Source organism: Martes martes, assembly GCF_963455335.1.
Source record: "Martes martes genome assembly, chromosome: 12".
In the NCBI taxonomy this organism is placed as follows: domain Eukaryota; kingdom Metazoa; phylum Chordata; class Mammalia; order Carnivora; family Mustelidae; genus Martes; species Martes martes.
Window position 1 is genome coordinate 53267731 of NC_137900.1, and position 14418 is coordinate 53282148.

At 35.4% G+C, this 14418-nt stretch overlaps 1 protein-coding gene across 2 annotated transcripts in view; it reads right to left on the reverse strand.

The window, feature by feature from the left end:
• Positions 1-14418, reverse strand: part of CAAP1 (caspase activity and apoptosis inhibitor 1) — an 84518-nt gene that overhangs the window by 43069 nt on the left and 27031 nt on the right. The window lies entirely within an intron of this gene.

A 14418-nucleotide genomic window follows, 5' to 3' on the forward strand; every position in this document is an offset into this window, starting at 1 on the left:
ACTAATTCAATTTAGAATAGTTTTAATGCATAAAATGGAAGCATATCTAATGTTATGAATGACTGCATGCTTGTGAAACTCCTTGATAGTGATTTATTAAATTAAACCAGGAGACAAACCCTAGAACATGGAATAATTAAATATCTGTCTGAATTCATGCTGAAGATGGCAAATTAAGCACACATATCTAATTCCCTTCCCTACCACGAACCACGAAGTGACAGAGGACAGATACTTAAAAATACAATAACAGCATAAAAACTGTAAAGCAACTGAAGATAAAACTAGTATCAGTCCTACCTAAGTAAAACATAAAATGGAGAATCCATAAGGGAAAAAAAAAATCAACAAATTTAGCTAAATAAATAGTAAGATTCCTGAGGAAAAAAAATAAAATACCATAAATAAAACAAGACAGAGGTACTCTACAAGCAAATATTAATGAAATACGTATTTTCATGGCAAATATAAGAATACATACAATGTCTAGGTATCATTAAGAAATAACTAAAAACATGGGCAAAGGGTAGAAACAAGTCAAGCATTTCACAAAATATGAAATATAAAGCATCAAAAAATACATTAAAAAATGCTCAACTCGGGACACCTGGGTGGCTCAGTCAGTTAAGCATATGCCTTTGGCTCAGGTCATGACCTCAGGGTCCCGGGATCCAGTGCCCCATTGGGCTCCTTGCTCAGCAGGAAGCCTGTTTCTCCCTCTGCCTGCTCTGCCTGCCGCTCCCCCTGCTTGTGCTCTCTCTCTCTGACATAAATAAATAAAATATTTTAAAAACGTTAAACTTAATTTCTAATCAAGAACTAGAGGTTAAAACAATATTGCTTTTAACTCATTAGTAAAAAGAGGAATTTTATACATCTGGACAAAGTTTAATAAATTCGTAAGGTGGAAAAATGATCAAGACATGATCAAGTCAACAGAGTAAGCTAATGAGTGATAATCATATTTATGTTAAAAATAATATAAGTAAATTATTAATTGTGGTTACTTCCAGAGTGGGAAGTTAAAGTTGTAGAGGAAGAGGAAGAAAATGAGTTTTCCAATTTTGCTCTAAGAACATACGTATTTCTTCAACCATTTCCAAGAAAATAGCCTGGTACAAAGTTTAAAAAGAAAAAATGAAAGCAAAAAAGGGTATCATCTAAAAAGACATTTTTCCAGATTTTTACAAAATGTAAGCAAGCAGGATGAAATTGGTAGAAAAATAAAACCAAAGCCAAACCACAGCCAAAGACACAACAATAAGTAGAATTCTTTCTTAGAGAGTTTTGGAAGCAAGGAAGAGCTGGCTATGAAACATACAGCAAGATAATTAAATTAAATCCATTCAGAATAATTGAGTCAACTAAACCCTTCCTATTTACCCTTCCCCTCTGCCACAGACCCAAGCACTCTACTAGGAGGCCCACCTCATCCATTTAAATCAAAAGGCTCTCCTAGAGAAATATATCTAAGGAGCTACTGATGTAACCCAAACTAGCTTCCAGAAAAACCCAGCTACAATAAATAAGGAACCAAGATGAACAAAGGAAGAATAAAGAAAATTTAGGGATCAGAAGATAATCTAATGGGGGAGAAGGAAGGGTGGAGAAGTCTACTTAGTATCCTGAGAGAGAACAAAGGGGACCCTGCAATTATTACATAAATACATGGTATAGTGAAAGAAGACCAGAGAACAAGGAACATTATAATTTAAAAATACAGTTATCAACAGCAAACATTCAGTGGTTGCTGGAAGATAGTGGAAGAAAAGAAACACTCTAAATGTAGAGAAGAAATAAAAATATATTTAAAATATGCTATAAAATTTAAGAGATCAAGATGAATTGCCCGAGTCCAACAACCTAATATAATTAACTCAGCAATTATTGAAAACCTACCATGTAGAAGACACTGTTTTAAACATTAAGGAAACAGCAGTGAATAAAAAAAGTCCCTGCATTATATTTAAGTCATGGGGGACTATAATTACTTATCAGGTATTATAAAGAAAAATAAAGCCAGGATAAAAAGACAGTAGCAGGATGCTTTCACAAAGACTGATCAATGTGATTTGATATGTTACCATATCAAATTGAATAAAGTGATAGAGTAAGTCAGAAAACAACAACAACAACAAGAGACAGTGGAGAGGGAAAATAAAGAAATATGAGGAAAAAGTGATCTGAGGTGAAGATCTTCACATTGAAAAGGCTTGCCAACTGCAGTGTATCATACCTGAGACACATCCTATAAAAAATCAGAACTCTGGGGTAAAAAAAATTACTAAAAATTCCCAGAGGAAAAAAACTAGATTACTAACAACGCCAGCCTCAAGAAATAAAGAGAATTCCTATCAGCCACTGTGGACAAGATATCACAATGGCTAGGAACATGAGCACAAAAAAGAGAAGTAATGGTGTATTATGTGCCTCAAGGACACAACATTGGTTCTAAAATATTGTAAAAAAATTGAACATGAACCTGATTAAGCCTCTATACCTAACTACCAATTTACAGAAAAATATTAAATAAAACAATGAGATGCAATCAGCAAAATTTAAACTGAGAAAATCTGACAACCCAGTTTCTTCAAGAAATAAACTGCAAAGAGAGGGAGGTAAAGGAAGGTGGGATGGGAAGGACAAGCATACAGATGAAAAAGAAACTTAGTATTAACCAATTGTAACGTAGGGAACTTAATCTGGATCTCCATTCATACAAATATAGTTTAAAAAATATTCTAAGACAGGGGTGCCTGGATTGCTCAGTTAGTTAAGCATCCAACTCTTGATTATCAGCTCAGGTCATGATCTCAGGGTCCTAAGATCGATTGAGACCCAAGTCAGGCTACATGGTGGGCGTCGAGCCTGCTTGGGATACTCTCCCCCTATGCCTCAGCCCCCTACCCATCCCCCTCTCTCCATTAAAAAAAAAATTATATATATATAACATATATAAAGACAACCAGAGAAATTTGAACACTGGATATCTAAGGATTAAAAATACCACTGTTCGGGGCGCCTCGGTGGCTCAGTGGGTTAAAGCCTCTGCCTTCAGCTCAGGTCATGATCTCGGGGTCCTGGGATCGAGCCCTGCCATCGGGCTCTCTGCTCAGCAGGGAGCCTGCTTCCTCCTCCCTCTCTCTCTGCCTGCCTCTCTGCCTACTTGTGATCTCTGTCAAATAAATAAATAAAATCTTTAAAAAATAAATAAATAAAAATAAAAATTAAAAAAAATACCACTGTTCTGTAACCCTTAATGAAATAATCGGTCAACAGTAATAGCTACTAAAACCATTAGGTGGTAGGGTGACAAAACCATTAGGTGTACCAATCCATCAATCTTAATATCGCAATACTAACCAATGAGTAATATGTTATATCTGAACAGTTTCTGAATAACTGATATTAAGCAATGTTAGCTTTTTAAGGCATTATGATCATCCTTAAAAAGAAATCTCTAATTTTTGAGATTCTAACATACTGAAATATTTACAGATGAACTGAAAAGATGTTCAAAATTTGCTTTAAAGCAATCTAGCAATATGAAGCAGGTAGTGGTATGGATAAAAAATTAGTCATAGGTAAATAACTGAAGATGGAAGGGAGTACATGGAAGTTAATGCTCCTATTTTTTTCTTATTTTTGTTTTAAAGTTTCCAAAATAAAACGTTTTTTAAAGAGTTGATTGCTATTCAGAAACCTAAAATAACATTTTTCACATTATCTAAAAAATATATATATATATATATATATCTCCTAGAAGAGAACACAAGAAAATCCAAAATCCAATACTCCTATTAGAAATAGAGCTGGTTACCAAAAGAGTTATACTATTTTGCTTTGTTTTCACTTTTAGTTTTTCTCATCTCATTTTAAGTTGATCACATTCGTGGTTATGCCATTTAGAACAGCACATTTCACTCTAGGTCCTAGGTCCTTCCTTCTACAATTTCAACTCTCTAAGGCTTCCAGGGTTATCAACCTGCTAGAATCTCATTAGTAACAAAGTCCATAGCTCACTGGACAGCAATGCTATGCCTCCAGGAATTTCTTTTCTGAGACAACAAAAAACTTTGGTTTTACTAAATTTTAAGTTATAAGGAATACAAATCTATAGTATTCTAACTGTAGAAACTCAACTTGTAAGTTTTAGTGAGTTCTAGCCTTTTCAAGAAACCAAAACTTTATTTTCTGAAAAAGAAAGAGCTGCTTTTTAAAAATATATAAAAGTAATTTTTATAGAGGACTTTAACCTTCCTCTTAGCAAAACTGACAGAACTTGGCTATTCCTTCATGCAGTGTTTTAAACTACTGATTTAAATTTAAGTGTATGGTGTTAACCACCATATTCAAAAATTAATCATGACACTATCTGTTACTGACATAAAAAAGAAAATGCGAACAATTTAATAAAGAAGAACTGTCTAGTAGTCTACCAACCAGACACTGACTTTCTGGATAACTGAGCATCCAAATAGCCTGTAAACCTAACTTCTGTGAATGAAAAATTCAGAGATTATCCAAGAATCAATAAATATTCACTTAGTATCCATTATCTACACCACAATAGTGCTGTAAAGGTCACAGAAGAGATAGGCCTTACAAAATGCTACAGGTAGGATAAACTAAATATATGCAGCATGATGAAGGCATAGATTTTTGCCTTTATAGTACTTATGTTTGCTTAAAATATGGACATGATAAAGTACTAAACTGTGCAAATATAAAGTATGCCAGAATTTCAGAGTATAAAAGGCAATAGGGAAAAGTCAAGGAGATCTTCATAGGCGTGGGATATGAAGTAGGTCTTAGAATCTATTAGGTGATGTTGACAGAAGAAGAAATTCCAAGTGTAAGGGACAGAATGGAAAGACAGGTGCTAGAAATAAACTCAGTACAGAAGTATGTGAGCCTAACAGCATAAAACACACACGTGAGAATATGTAAAAGGATAGTATCCAGAATTATTGCTTCTGAAACCATAACCATTCTACGAGAAAAAGAACAGGGACCTCTTGCCAGTCTTTACAATGGATCAGGTAAGTAATTAAACAGGCAACAGTGGTAGGAACTAGGTGATATTTAGTAAGAGAGAAGAGGTGAGGTGAGCACAAGTAGGTTAGGGAAGGCTTCATTAATTTAGAGACATTTGATCTTAAAGAACAAGTAGCTGACTTAAGTAAGAGTCCATCACTGATGTGAGTTTAATTTTCAGATCTGAACAAACTGCATGACAGGCACTAAAATTTATAGTCGCACATGACAGATTCACATTTATATTTTAAGATATGCTGTGAACTAGACACATGACAGAGCATCATAGTTCTATGTTCACAAAAAGGTAACTTCTATAAAATTACAGGACAGTGCTGAGATGCAGTACTGACATCGATGCTCAGTAAAATTCTAGGTTTCTTAAGAGGTTAATGAGCTGTGAAAAAAAGTAGTTTTAATTAGTTTAGACAGAGAAGGTAACATCTGATCAGGATCTAAATGATACACGTAAGACTCATGGTTATCTTGCGGCGGGGGGAGCACACAGGCAGAGAGAATAGCAAAAGTCAAGTCCCTGGAAACAGTGTTTGTAGTGCCAGAGGAAGTGAGAAGGAAGGAGGAGAAGACCAAGGGGGAAAGTGACAGAACATATCACTTATGGCTTGTACTAGCCACAGGAAGGAAGGACTTCATATTCTGTTTTGAGATGGGAAGCTATGGGAAGGCTTTGATGAGAATAGTGACATGACCATTTTTCATTTTAATTTTTACGGTCATTCAGACTGCTGTACGGAAGAGACTACAGGGGGACATAGGTAGAAATAGAGGGATCAGCATGTTGTGAGACTCGGTATCAGAATACTATGGCTAAGAAGAAGTGAGAAGTGGTTGGATTCTGAATATTGTAAAAGTAGAGCCGACAATTTGTTGACAGAGATGAAAGACAGCAGTCAAGAATGATTCCCAGATTCCTGGCCTGGACACTCAGAAGAATGCAACTGCTATTTACTGATATGGAGAAGACTATAGGAGCAGCAAAGGTTGTAGGGGGAGTGTTATTGTTTCCTTCTTTGTTGCCAAGGTATCAGGGAACAATCTAGAATTTACTCTGGAACACAGTAACTTTAAGATGCTTACTGAACATCTAATAAGTAAGCTAGATATAAAGGGTTGGAAAGCAGCTCTGAACTGGTTAAAATAAATTTGTAGTTGCCAGTCTTAGAATTACATAAGATGCAGAAAAGAAAGTCCAGGGACACCTGGGTGGCTCAGTTGGTTAAGCATCTGCCTTTGGCTCTGGTCATGATCTCAGGGTCCTGGAATGGAGCCCCACATCAGGCTCCACACTCGGTGGGAAGTCTGCTTGTCCCTCTACCCTTTCCCAACTCATGCTTACTCTCTGTCTCAAATAAACAACAATCATTTAAAAATTAAAAAAAAATTTTAAAGATAAAAATCCCAAAGAAAGGTGGTGGGTGGGGCACTTACCCTTTAGAAATCAGGTAGAGGAGAGTATGACACAAAGGAGACTGAGAAGAAAGTGTCAGGGAAGGAGGAATTCGGCAATACCAGTGAAACAGCTGTTGGCAATAGTTCAGTGGGGTTGGGGGTGGGGGTGCAAAAATTAGGGACAAAGAAAAAAACACCTGCAGGCACCAAAAGCCAATGTGTTCACTATACAAATAGAGGGGCTGTCTCAGCAACACAAAGATTTCCCCCATTTTAAGAGGAGAGAAAGGGACTATAATTTAAGGCCAGACACAAGTAGGTAGGAAAAATTAATTTACACATCTATTTTCCTTTACTAGAGAAGTTTTTTCCAAGCCAGACCATATTTTATTTACCTTTCTGGTGCCTAGCACAAAACTACAATTCACTTGTTGGAAGAAGGGATCAACTTCAAAATCTGAACAAACATCATTTAGAAAAATATTAAATTCATTTTCCATAATCCAAAGGACACACAAGGACAAATGAGCAGAAGTTACATAACAGCCACCTATGATTCAATATAGAGATCCTTTTACCAATCAGAGACAGCAAGAATGATACTGAGGGGATGAAACAGAAAATTCTAATGGCAACAATAATCACGGCAGAAGTAATTATAACAAGAGCTGATATTTACTGTGCATCTACCATGTACTGTTCTCTTCTCTAAAGCACTTTACATATGGTTAACTCATTTAATCCTTATGCCAACATACTGGAATAGGCACTCATATTTGTTTTTTTTTTTTCCACTGAATAAGACTTTAATTTCTTAAGTGGCACTCATATTTATTATTCCCATTTTACAAATGATGAAACTGAGGAACAGAATTTAAGCAACTTGCCCCATAGTTCACACAACTGAAGTGGTAGAACCAAAATCCAAATCCAGGTATATTTCAAAAAAGAAAACAAAAATCTATACATTGAAATATTCTATAGTGCCTCCCAGATCTTAACAGAATCAGAATGACCACTGAAGCATCACGGATGAAAATGGTGGTTCACACGGAATTTATCTTCTTCTTGTAGGTCCTTTAAGCCCACCTGAATAAATAAAATATATAGGAGACACATAGCTAAAAAGTATGTATTAAATGAAAAATTATTTTTTTAAAAGATTTTATTTGGGACGCCTTGGGGGCTCAGTTGGTTGAGCGGCTGCCTTCGGCTCAGGTCATGATCCCAGCGTTCTGGGATCGAGTCCCACATCTGGCTCCTTGCTTAGCAGGGAGCCTGCTTCTCCCTCTGCCTCTGCCTCTGCCTACCACTCTGTCTGCCTGTGCTCACTCGCGCTCTCTAACAAATAAATAAATTTAAAAAAACAAACAAACAAACAAAAAGATTTTATTTATTTATTTGACAGAGAGAGATCACAAGTAGGCAGAGAGGCCATCAGAGAGAGAGGAGGAGGAAGCAGGCTCCCCGCTGAGCAGAGAGCCTGATACTGGGCTTGATCCCAGGACCCTGACAACATGACCTGAGCCGAAGGCAGAGGCTAACCCACTGAGCCACCTAGGCGCCCCTAAATGAAAAATTTATTAAGAGAAGGAAAAGAGAAGACAAAAACTGGGAGAAAATATTCACAAAACACACCTGGTTAAAGGACTGGTATCCAAAATATAAACAGAACACTTAAAACTCAAAAATTAGAAAACAAACAACCCAAGTAAGAAATGGGCAAAAGATCTGAAGAGACAAGTCACCAAAGAAGATACATAGATGGCAAAGAAGCCCCTGAGAAGATGCCCAGCATTATAGGTCATCAGGGTACTGCAAAGTAAAACAATACGATGCCATTCACACATCTATTAGAATAGTCAAAATTCAAGTCACTGATAGCACCAACTGCTAGCCAGGATATGGAACAACAGAAATTCTCATTCACTGATGGCAGGATGTAAAATGGTACAGCTTTTTCAAGGACAGCTTGGCAGTTTCTTACAAAACCGAACTGGGTGTTTACCCAGAGTTGAAAGCTTATATCCATACAAAAACCTGCATAAAAATGATTACAGCAGCTTTATTCATGAGCGCTAAAATCTGGAAGGAACGAAGATGTCCTTTAATAGGTGAATGGATAAGCAAACTGCAGTAAATCTATACAATGGAAGATTATTCAGCAATAAAAAGAAATGAGCTATCAAGCCACAAAAAAGACATGGGAGAACCTCAAATGCATACTGCAAAGGGAAAGAAATCAATCCAAAAGACTGTATACTACATACGATGTTGCAACCAAAACTTCTAAATAAATAATAAACTATGATATAGGATGTGCAAAAAATTCAAAAACTGGTAACAAAATCTGATTTCAAGCATAATGTTTACTATCTTTCCTTTTGTAGGAGTACTTCTATATAAGGAGATACTTCTGCTAATCAATTGGACAAGAACATAATTACTGAAAAGCACAGTGAATCCAAAGGGGATCCAAACATTTATCGAAGGTTTGGACTACATTAACCTCCAAAGCAGCTGTCCTAAGACTATGTCTAGGATCCTATAAAACACATCACAAGATAGAATGGGTATAATTTAAAGAAAAATGGAAACCAACATTTTCCTCATATACTAAATCAAATTCTTCATAATGTCATTCTTGACAAAACACACACAAAGCATTATGCATCCAAAAACTTTGCCAGTTTATTTTTTAATCCAGAAAAGTTGCACAATTAAATGTAACAGAGGAGTCTTCAAAAAGAAAAAAGAAACAGTATGGGCTAATCTGCCACACAAAACATAATTTTCACCCTTTTGTTCAACTACTACACACACAAAGAGACAAACGAAAAGGCGGGAGGATCCTGTTTGGAGTCATTGCTGGTAATAACTTGTGAAAAAGCTCAAAGGAATGAGAAGAGAAATGTAAATTCTTTAGTCTCACTGATGGTTATACCACAAATCTCTTTTTACTTCACCGACTGCTGAACTGGACGTCATTTCCCCAGAATGAATTTCTAAGAATCCTTTAAGGAAGTTAGCTCATGTTAAGAAGCTGCATTCTGTGAATACTTGTTTGTTAGAGCCACTCAAGGAGATAATCAAGGGCTAGAAAAAAAGAAATTAGAGCCGAACTTTGAGAACAAATCAGCTGTACATCTGCTTCTCTGTTTCCAACTCCAAACACCCTGAAACAATTTTATCAGTTTCCCCACAGCTCTCTCACACTCGTGCCTGCGATTTAGGTTTTCAAAGAATGAGGAAGCACAGAGTTCACTTGCCAATCCAGAGACTTCTACAGCAATATGTACACATAAAACTCCTGCAAACGTTGCTTAATTAACTGATGATACTCATTCTCTCTTCTTTCACAAAGCAACAGAAGTCTATGAGGGCATTTTTCTCATTATCTTTTTAACTTTTTAAAACTTGTATGTATTCCTTCAGCTGTGGCTAGGAAGTTCTTTTCAGCAAAACTCAACTCCTTTTTAACTGCCAATTCATTTCCTCATTCTATCTTATTCAAGTCCCTCCACTTACTCACCTGTGCTTCTCACAGTGCAGTATTACCTTAGAACAACAGTAACAATAACAGCAATAAGAGCACAGATTGGTTGAGGTTTCCCATTTATCCTGCACCGTAAGTATTCCAACGGTCTCATATAGTTTTATATTTAATACCTTTGCTAAATATTGGCAAAAATCTCTTCCATCACAATTAATTTTTAGAAGTAATAAGTGAATAAGCTGTAACCATCACTGATTTTTATAATAGTCTAAAAGTAGCTTCTCAATTTCATTACTTACATAAACATATCAGTGAAAATGTTTTCAAGTACCTGCTCCAGTATGTATTTGTACTTATAATATATAATATTACAATAAGTTAGCGTGTACTAATACAATGATATATGGAATCAGAAATTTTAAAATGGAGAGACAAATACATAAGTTTATATATATTTATTTTCTTCAGATATATTGGTATTCTTTTTCCTGCATTCTCTGGAAGTGTGTATTATTATACCTCAGCGACCACCAGTCTGAAAGGCCAAAAAAAAAAAAAAAAAGCCCACAGAAAATAAACTTCCATCATACAGGTTAACCACTGATAAACATTTTCCCCTATAAAAGTCTACCTTTCAACTTTTTGAAGCTCTTGTTAACAAGTGGATTGTTAAAGCTGTTCATCCTACACTATTCATGAACTGGAAGGTCAAGATGTAACTACATAAGGCAACTACATTACTTTTTTAAAAACACAACAGTGGCAGAATTTGAACCTAACCACAGCAAAATTTGGTGTTTATTTTATGTATGTTTGCATGTCCTTCTCTAATAGAAAGGAAGAATAATTTTCTAATAGAATAAAAAAGATAAAGAAAGAGAAAATACAGACACTGCACTAGGCACTGGTCTTTACGAAATCTGACAGCTAGAAAGGAACTTCAAGATCAAGGCCAAAGAGCCAAACACTGCTTCAATTTGCTCTACAACAGAGCCACCAAGTGGTGGTTTATGTAACCTGCGTTCAAACACCCTTCAGCAATAAGGAAGGAAGTCCATTCATTTTCTGGTATTTATGATTATTTGAGATAAATAAATTGAACCAAAATCATTCTAATGATAACTCTATCTACTGGCCCTATTTTTATTCTGAGGCAATATAGAACAAGCCTAATCACTCTTTCACTTGACAGCTTTTCAAATAATTTAAAGTGAGTGCTAAAAACCTCACCTCCTCTTCAAATTAAGTATCCAAATTTGACTTAGCTACTTCTCATATACAGTTGAAAAAAAATTTCTCATAACCACTTCCAAGAAGAAATGCAAAACTAAGAGCTAAATTCTTAAGTTACAAAGGAGAATAATTTGCAAAATTATACACAGACCTGGTTGTAAACCTTAGAGCAGTAATTTAAATATAGACCATTATTTAAATATTACTGAGCATCTTAAGCAAATTTATTTACAGATATATACACAAAGAGAACTCATTAATGTTAGCAGAGATCTGATATTTTAAAAATATTTTCTACAAATTAAATACCTCTAACAAACAACAGTTTTCATTTTTTAAAACTATAGCACAAATGACCAATTTAGGAAATTTACATAAATATTTATTATTTTAGGGGCACCTGCGTGGTTCAGTTGGTTGAGCCACAGACTTGATTTCGGCTTGGGCTGTGATCTCAGGGTTGGGGGATCCAGCCCTGCATCAGGCTCTGGGCTCAGAATAGAGTCTGCCTGAAATTCTCTCTCCTCCTCTCCTTCTGCCCCTCTCTCCACGCCCCCCTGCTCACACTCTCTTGAGCTCTTTCTCTCTTAAATAAAGAAATCTTAAATAAAATAAAATAATTATTATTTTAAAAACCTAGCTAAACCTTTTCAAAAATACAAGCCCTGAGACCCTCCAGGAAACTAATCAAAGATCTCAAGCTTGTACAGGTATATGTGCTCATGTACACAAACACAGCTGTGCTGAAGATAAAGAGCAAAACTATAACTGATGTTTCTTATACAGCTGCTCTCTGGCTAAAAATGAGCTAGGAAACTAATCCCAAAAGAAGACTTCCTATTTTACCAATCAATCAACCAACAGATTGTATTTACATTTAAATAATGTTTGCATAGCGAAGGAAGATCTTCACCTATTAGTCCATCATTAAAGTGTGGTAGAAGTTAGCCTACGATCTGATACTCATCTTCAGCACAGCTTGTTTCATAAATGATATTTCCTATCAAAAAGATGGATGAAATGAGAACTAGGCAAAAAATGCAAATTTCAATTAACTAATTCACAGTTAATATTTCTCAATATTTGAGTATTTTAGAAGCTGAGAAACTGAAAAAATTGAACATGTAATTTAAATAACATGTCAGTATCACATATTATGAATAGATCACATAATAAGACTAACTTTATTCAGAAAGAGCAAAGAAAAAATTCACTGTTGCTTTATATTTTGGTCTATTGAACAAAGGGTTACTTTAATTCTAAATAAGCTTCCATGAATTTTCTTAAATGGTCAAGCCATTAAACAAAACGACAATACATTCACAAGGAGCATTATATTCTGTTTTTATGGAGCTCACTGAAGTAGGCAAGAACAGCTAGCTTTGCAAGAGAAGTCAGAGACAATATTAAATCAATTTTGCAAGTTTTGCATATTAAAAATAGACAACATTAGTTCATTTTTAAAAAGGCACTAATCTCTATTGAGACCACTAGGATATCTATTTCTTGGTATACCTCAGCTTCTTGGAGAACTCCAACCAAGTTACTTACTCTCTGATTCAGATTTTAGCTGTACTAATATTTACCTAGAAGATGTTCCACATAATTGAATATTTTAGATAACTTACGTTCATTCCATAATGCAAGAAAACATTTTATATTTTAACTATTTTGTAGACATTTTTCTAGAAGATTTTACCTATTATTCCCCCTTTTCTTAAAAAAAAGAGTGCAACTTAATTTAACCATTCAAAACATGCACATGAACTGTACTGCATAATGGTACTGCTGTGCTCTAATTTTATGTTTCTTCACCTCTACCTGCTGTCACGTACTGATGACAGTGTGTTCTTGATGTTTCTGATTGCCTACATAAGAACCTAAGAGTGTTGTATACTGGCTCCCGAGCATAAAGACTCGAGCTTTGTGGTATCTGGTATCTGAGTTCTTTTTCTCTCCCTCTTTGCCTCCATGGCTGGTTTTTAAATGACTGAAGTTACCATTTAAAATCACACCAAAATAGGCTTTTGACACCGGGAAGCGAGTTCTAAAGAGCTCCAAGTACCCGAACATGAGAGCAGAAAAACATCTTCCCTTAAACACAGCACTGGCTAATTTGTACAATGAGGTCTCCATTCTTTTTCCCCAGGAACTGGAATCAACCATGTCAATTACATGACATTCTTCTCTCCACAGATGATCTAATAGCATACCCTCCACAATGCCTCCTCAATAGATGCAAAGAATGGAAACAGTCAGATAGAATAGCAGAATTGTCCAATTACTCAGGAGGTGTAGGAGTTCCATGAAGATGATGTGTGCTTAGCATTTATTTATATGTGACAAGTAAATGTAAATGAAACTATGAATCTGACTTTATGTCTTTGCTGGGTGCTCAGTAGCAGTCAGAATATAAAGTTGTAAATCTTTTTTGTCTATTTAAGAGGCTAACACAACAGGCCTTCTGAAAAACAGTGGAAGTCTTGAAACCATCAGAAATATTTGTAAAACCCCAGAGTACATAAATTGGAAGTACAGAAAAATCTTGATTTTGTTCTCTCTACATACACATGGAGTGAATCACAAAATTAGTTATCACTTTGTCAATTAAGCATTAATAACAGACCACAAGTAAAAAAAGGAATTCTGCCTAAATAAACTGATGACCTACTTCTCTCTACCAAATAAGTTCTTCTGACTCAAGTTTTAGAGAAACTATTCTAAGCCAATCAAAGATTAGTTGCTTACATAATAAATAAAACAATCATTTTGATTATAGCAGATTCTCACTGCTATGAAGTAATTTTATCAGGACAGAGGAAAAATGTGAGGTGGTCTTTGAGTAACTAATAAAAGTTTATTTTACTTTCAATTTTCCCTTCAAGAATGAGAAAGAAACAAAAAAGACATGTGAAAGATCAACCCTACGGATCTATTTGGCTTAAATAAATTACAAATCACCACTTCAGTTCTGGCTGGTAATGTCAGAAACTAATGATTTATAGAAAATAAATAAAGAAGGGAGTAATAACAAAGTCCCTCTGCAGAAAAGACAAAAAAAGTCACCCCATTAAGTTTTTTCCCCACATATAACCCAAAGCTATCCAGTTAATGTATCTCTAATATCCTACAGCTGATGATATATAGTAGAGATCACTAAATTAAAACTACTCAAGATAACAGCTTTCTGGTGGCACTGCAACCAAGTATCACTAACAGAACTACTCCAGTGGCTAAAGAAG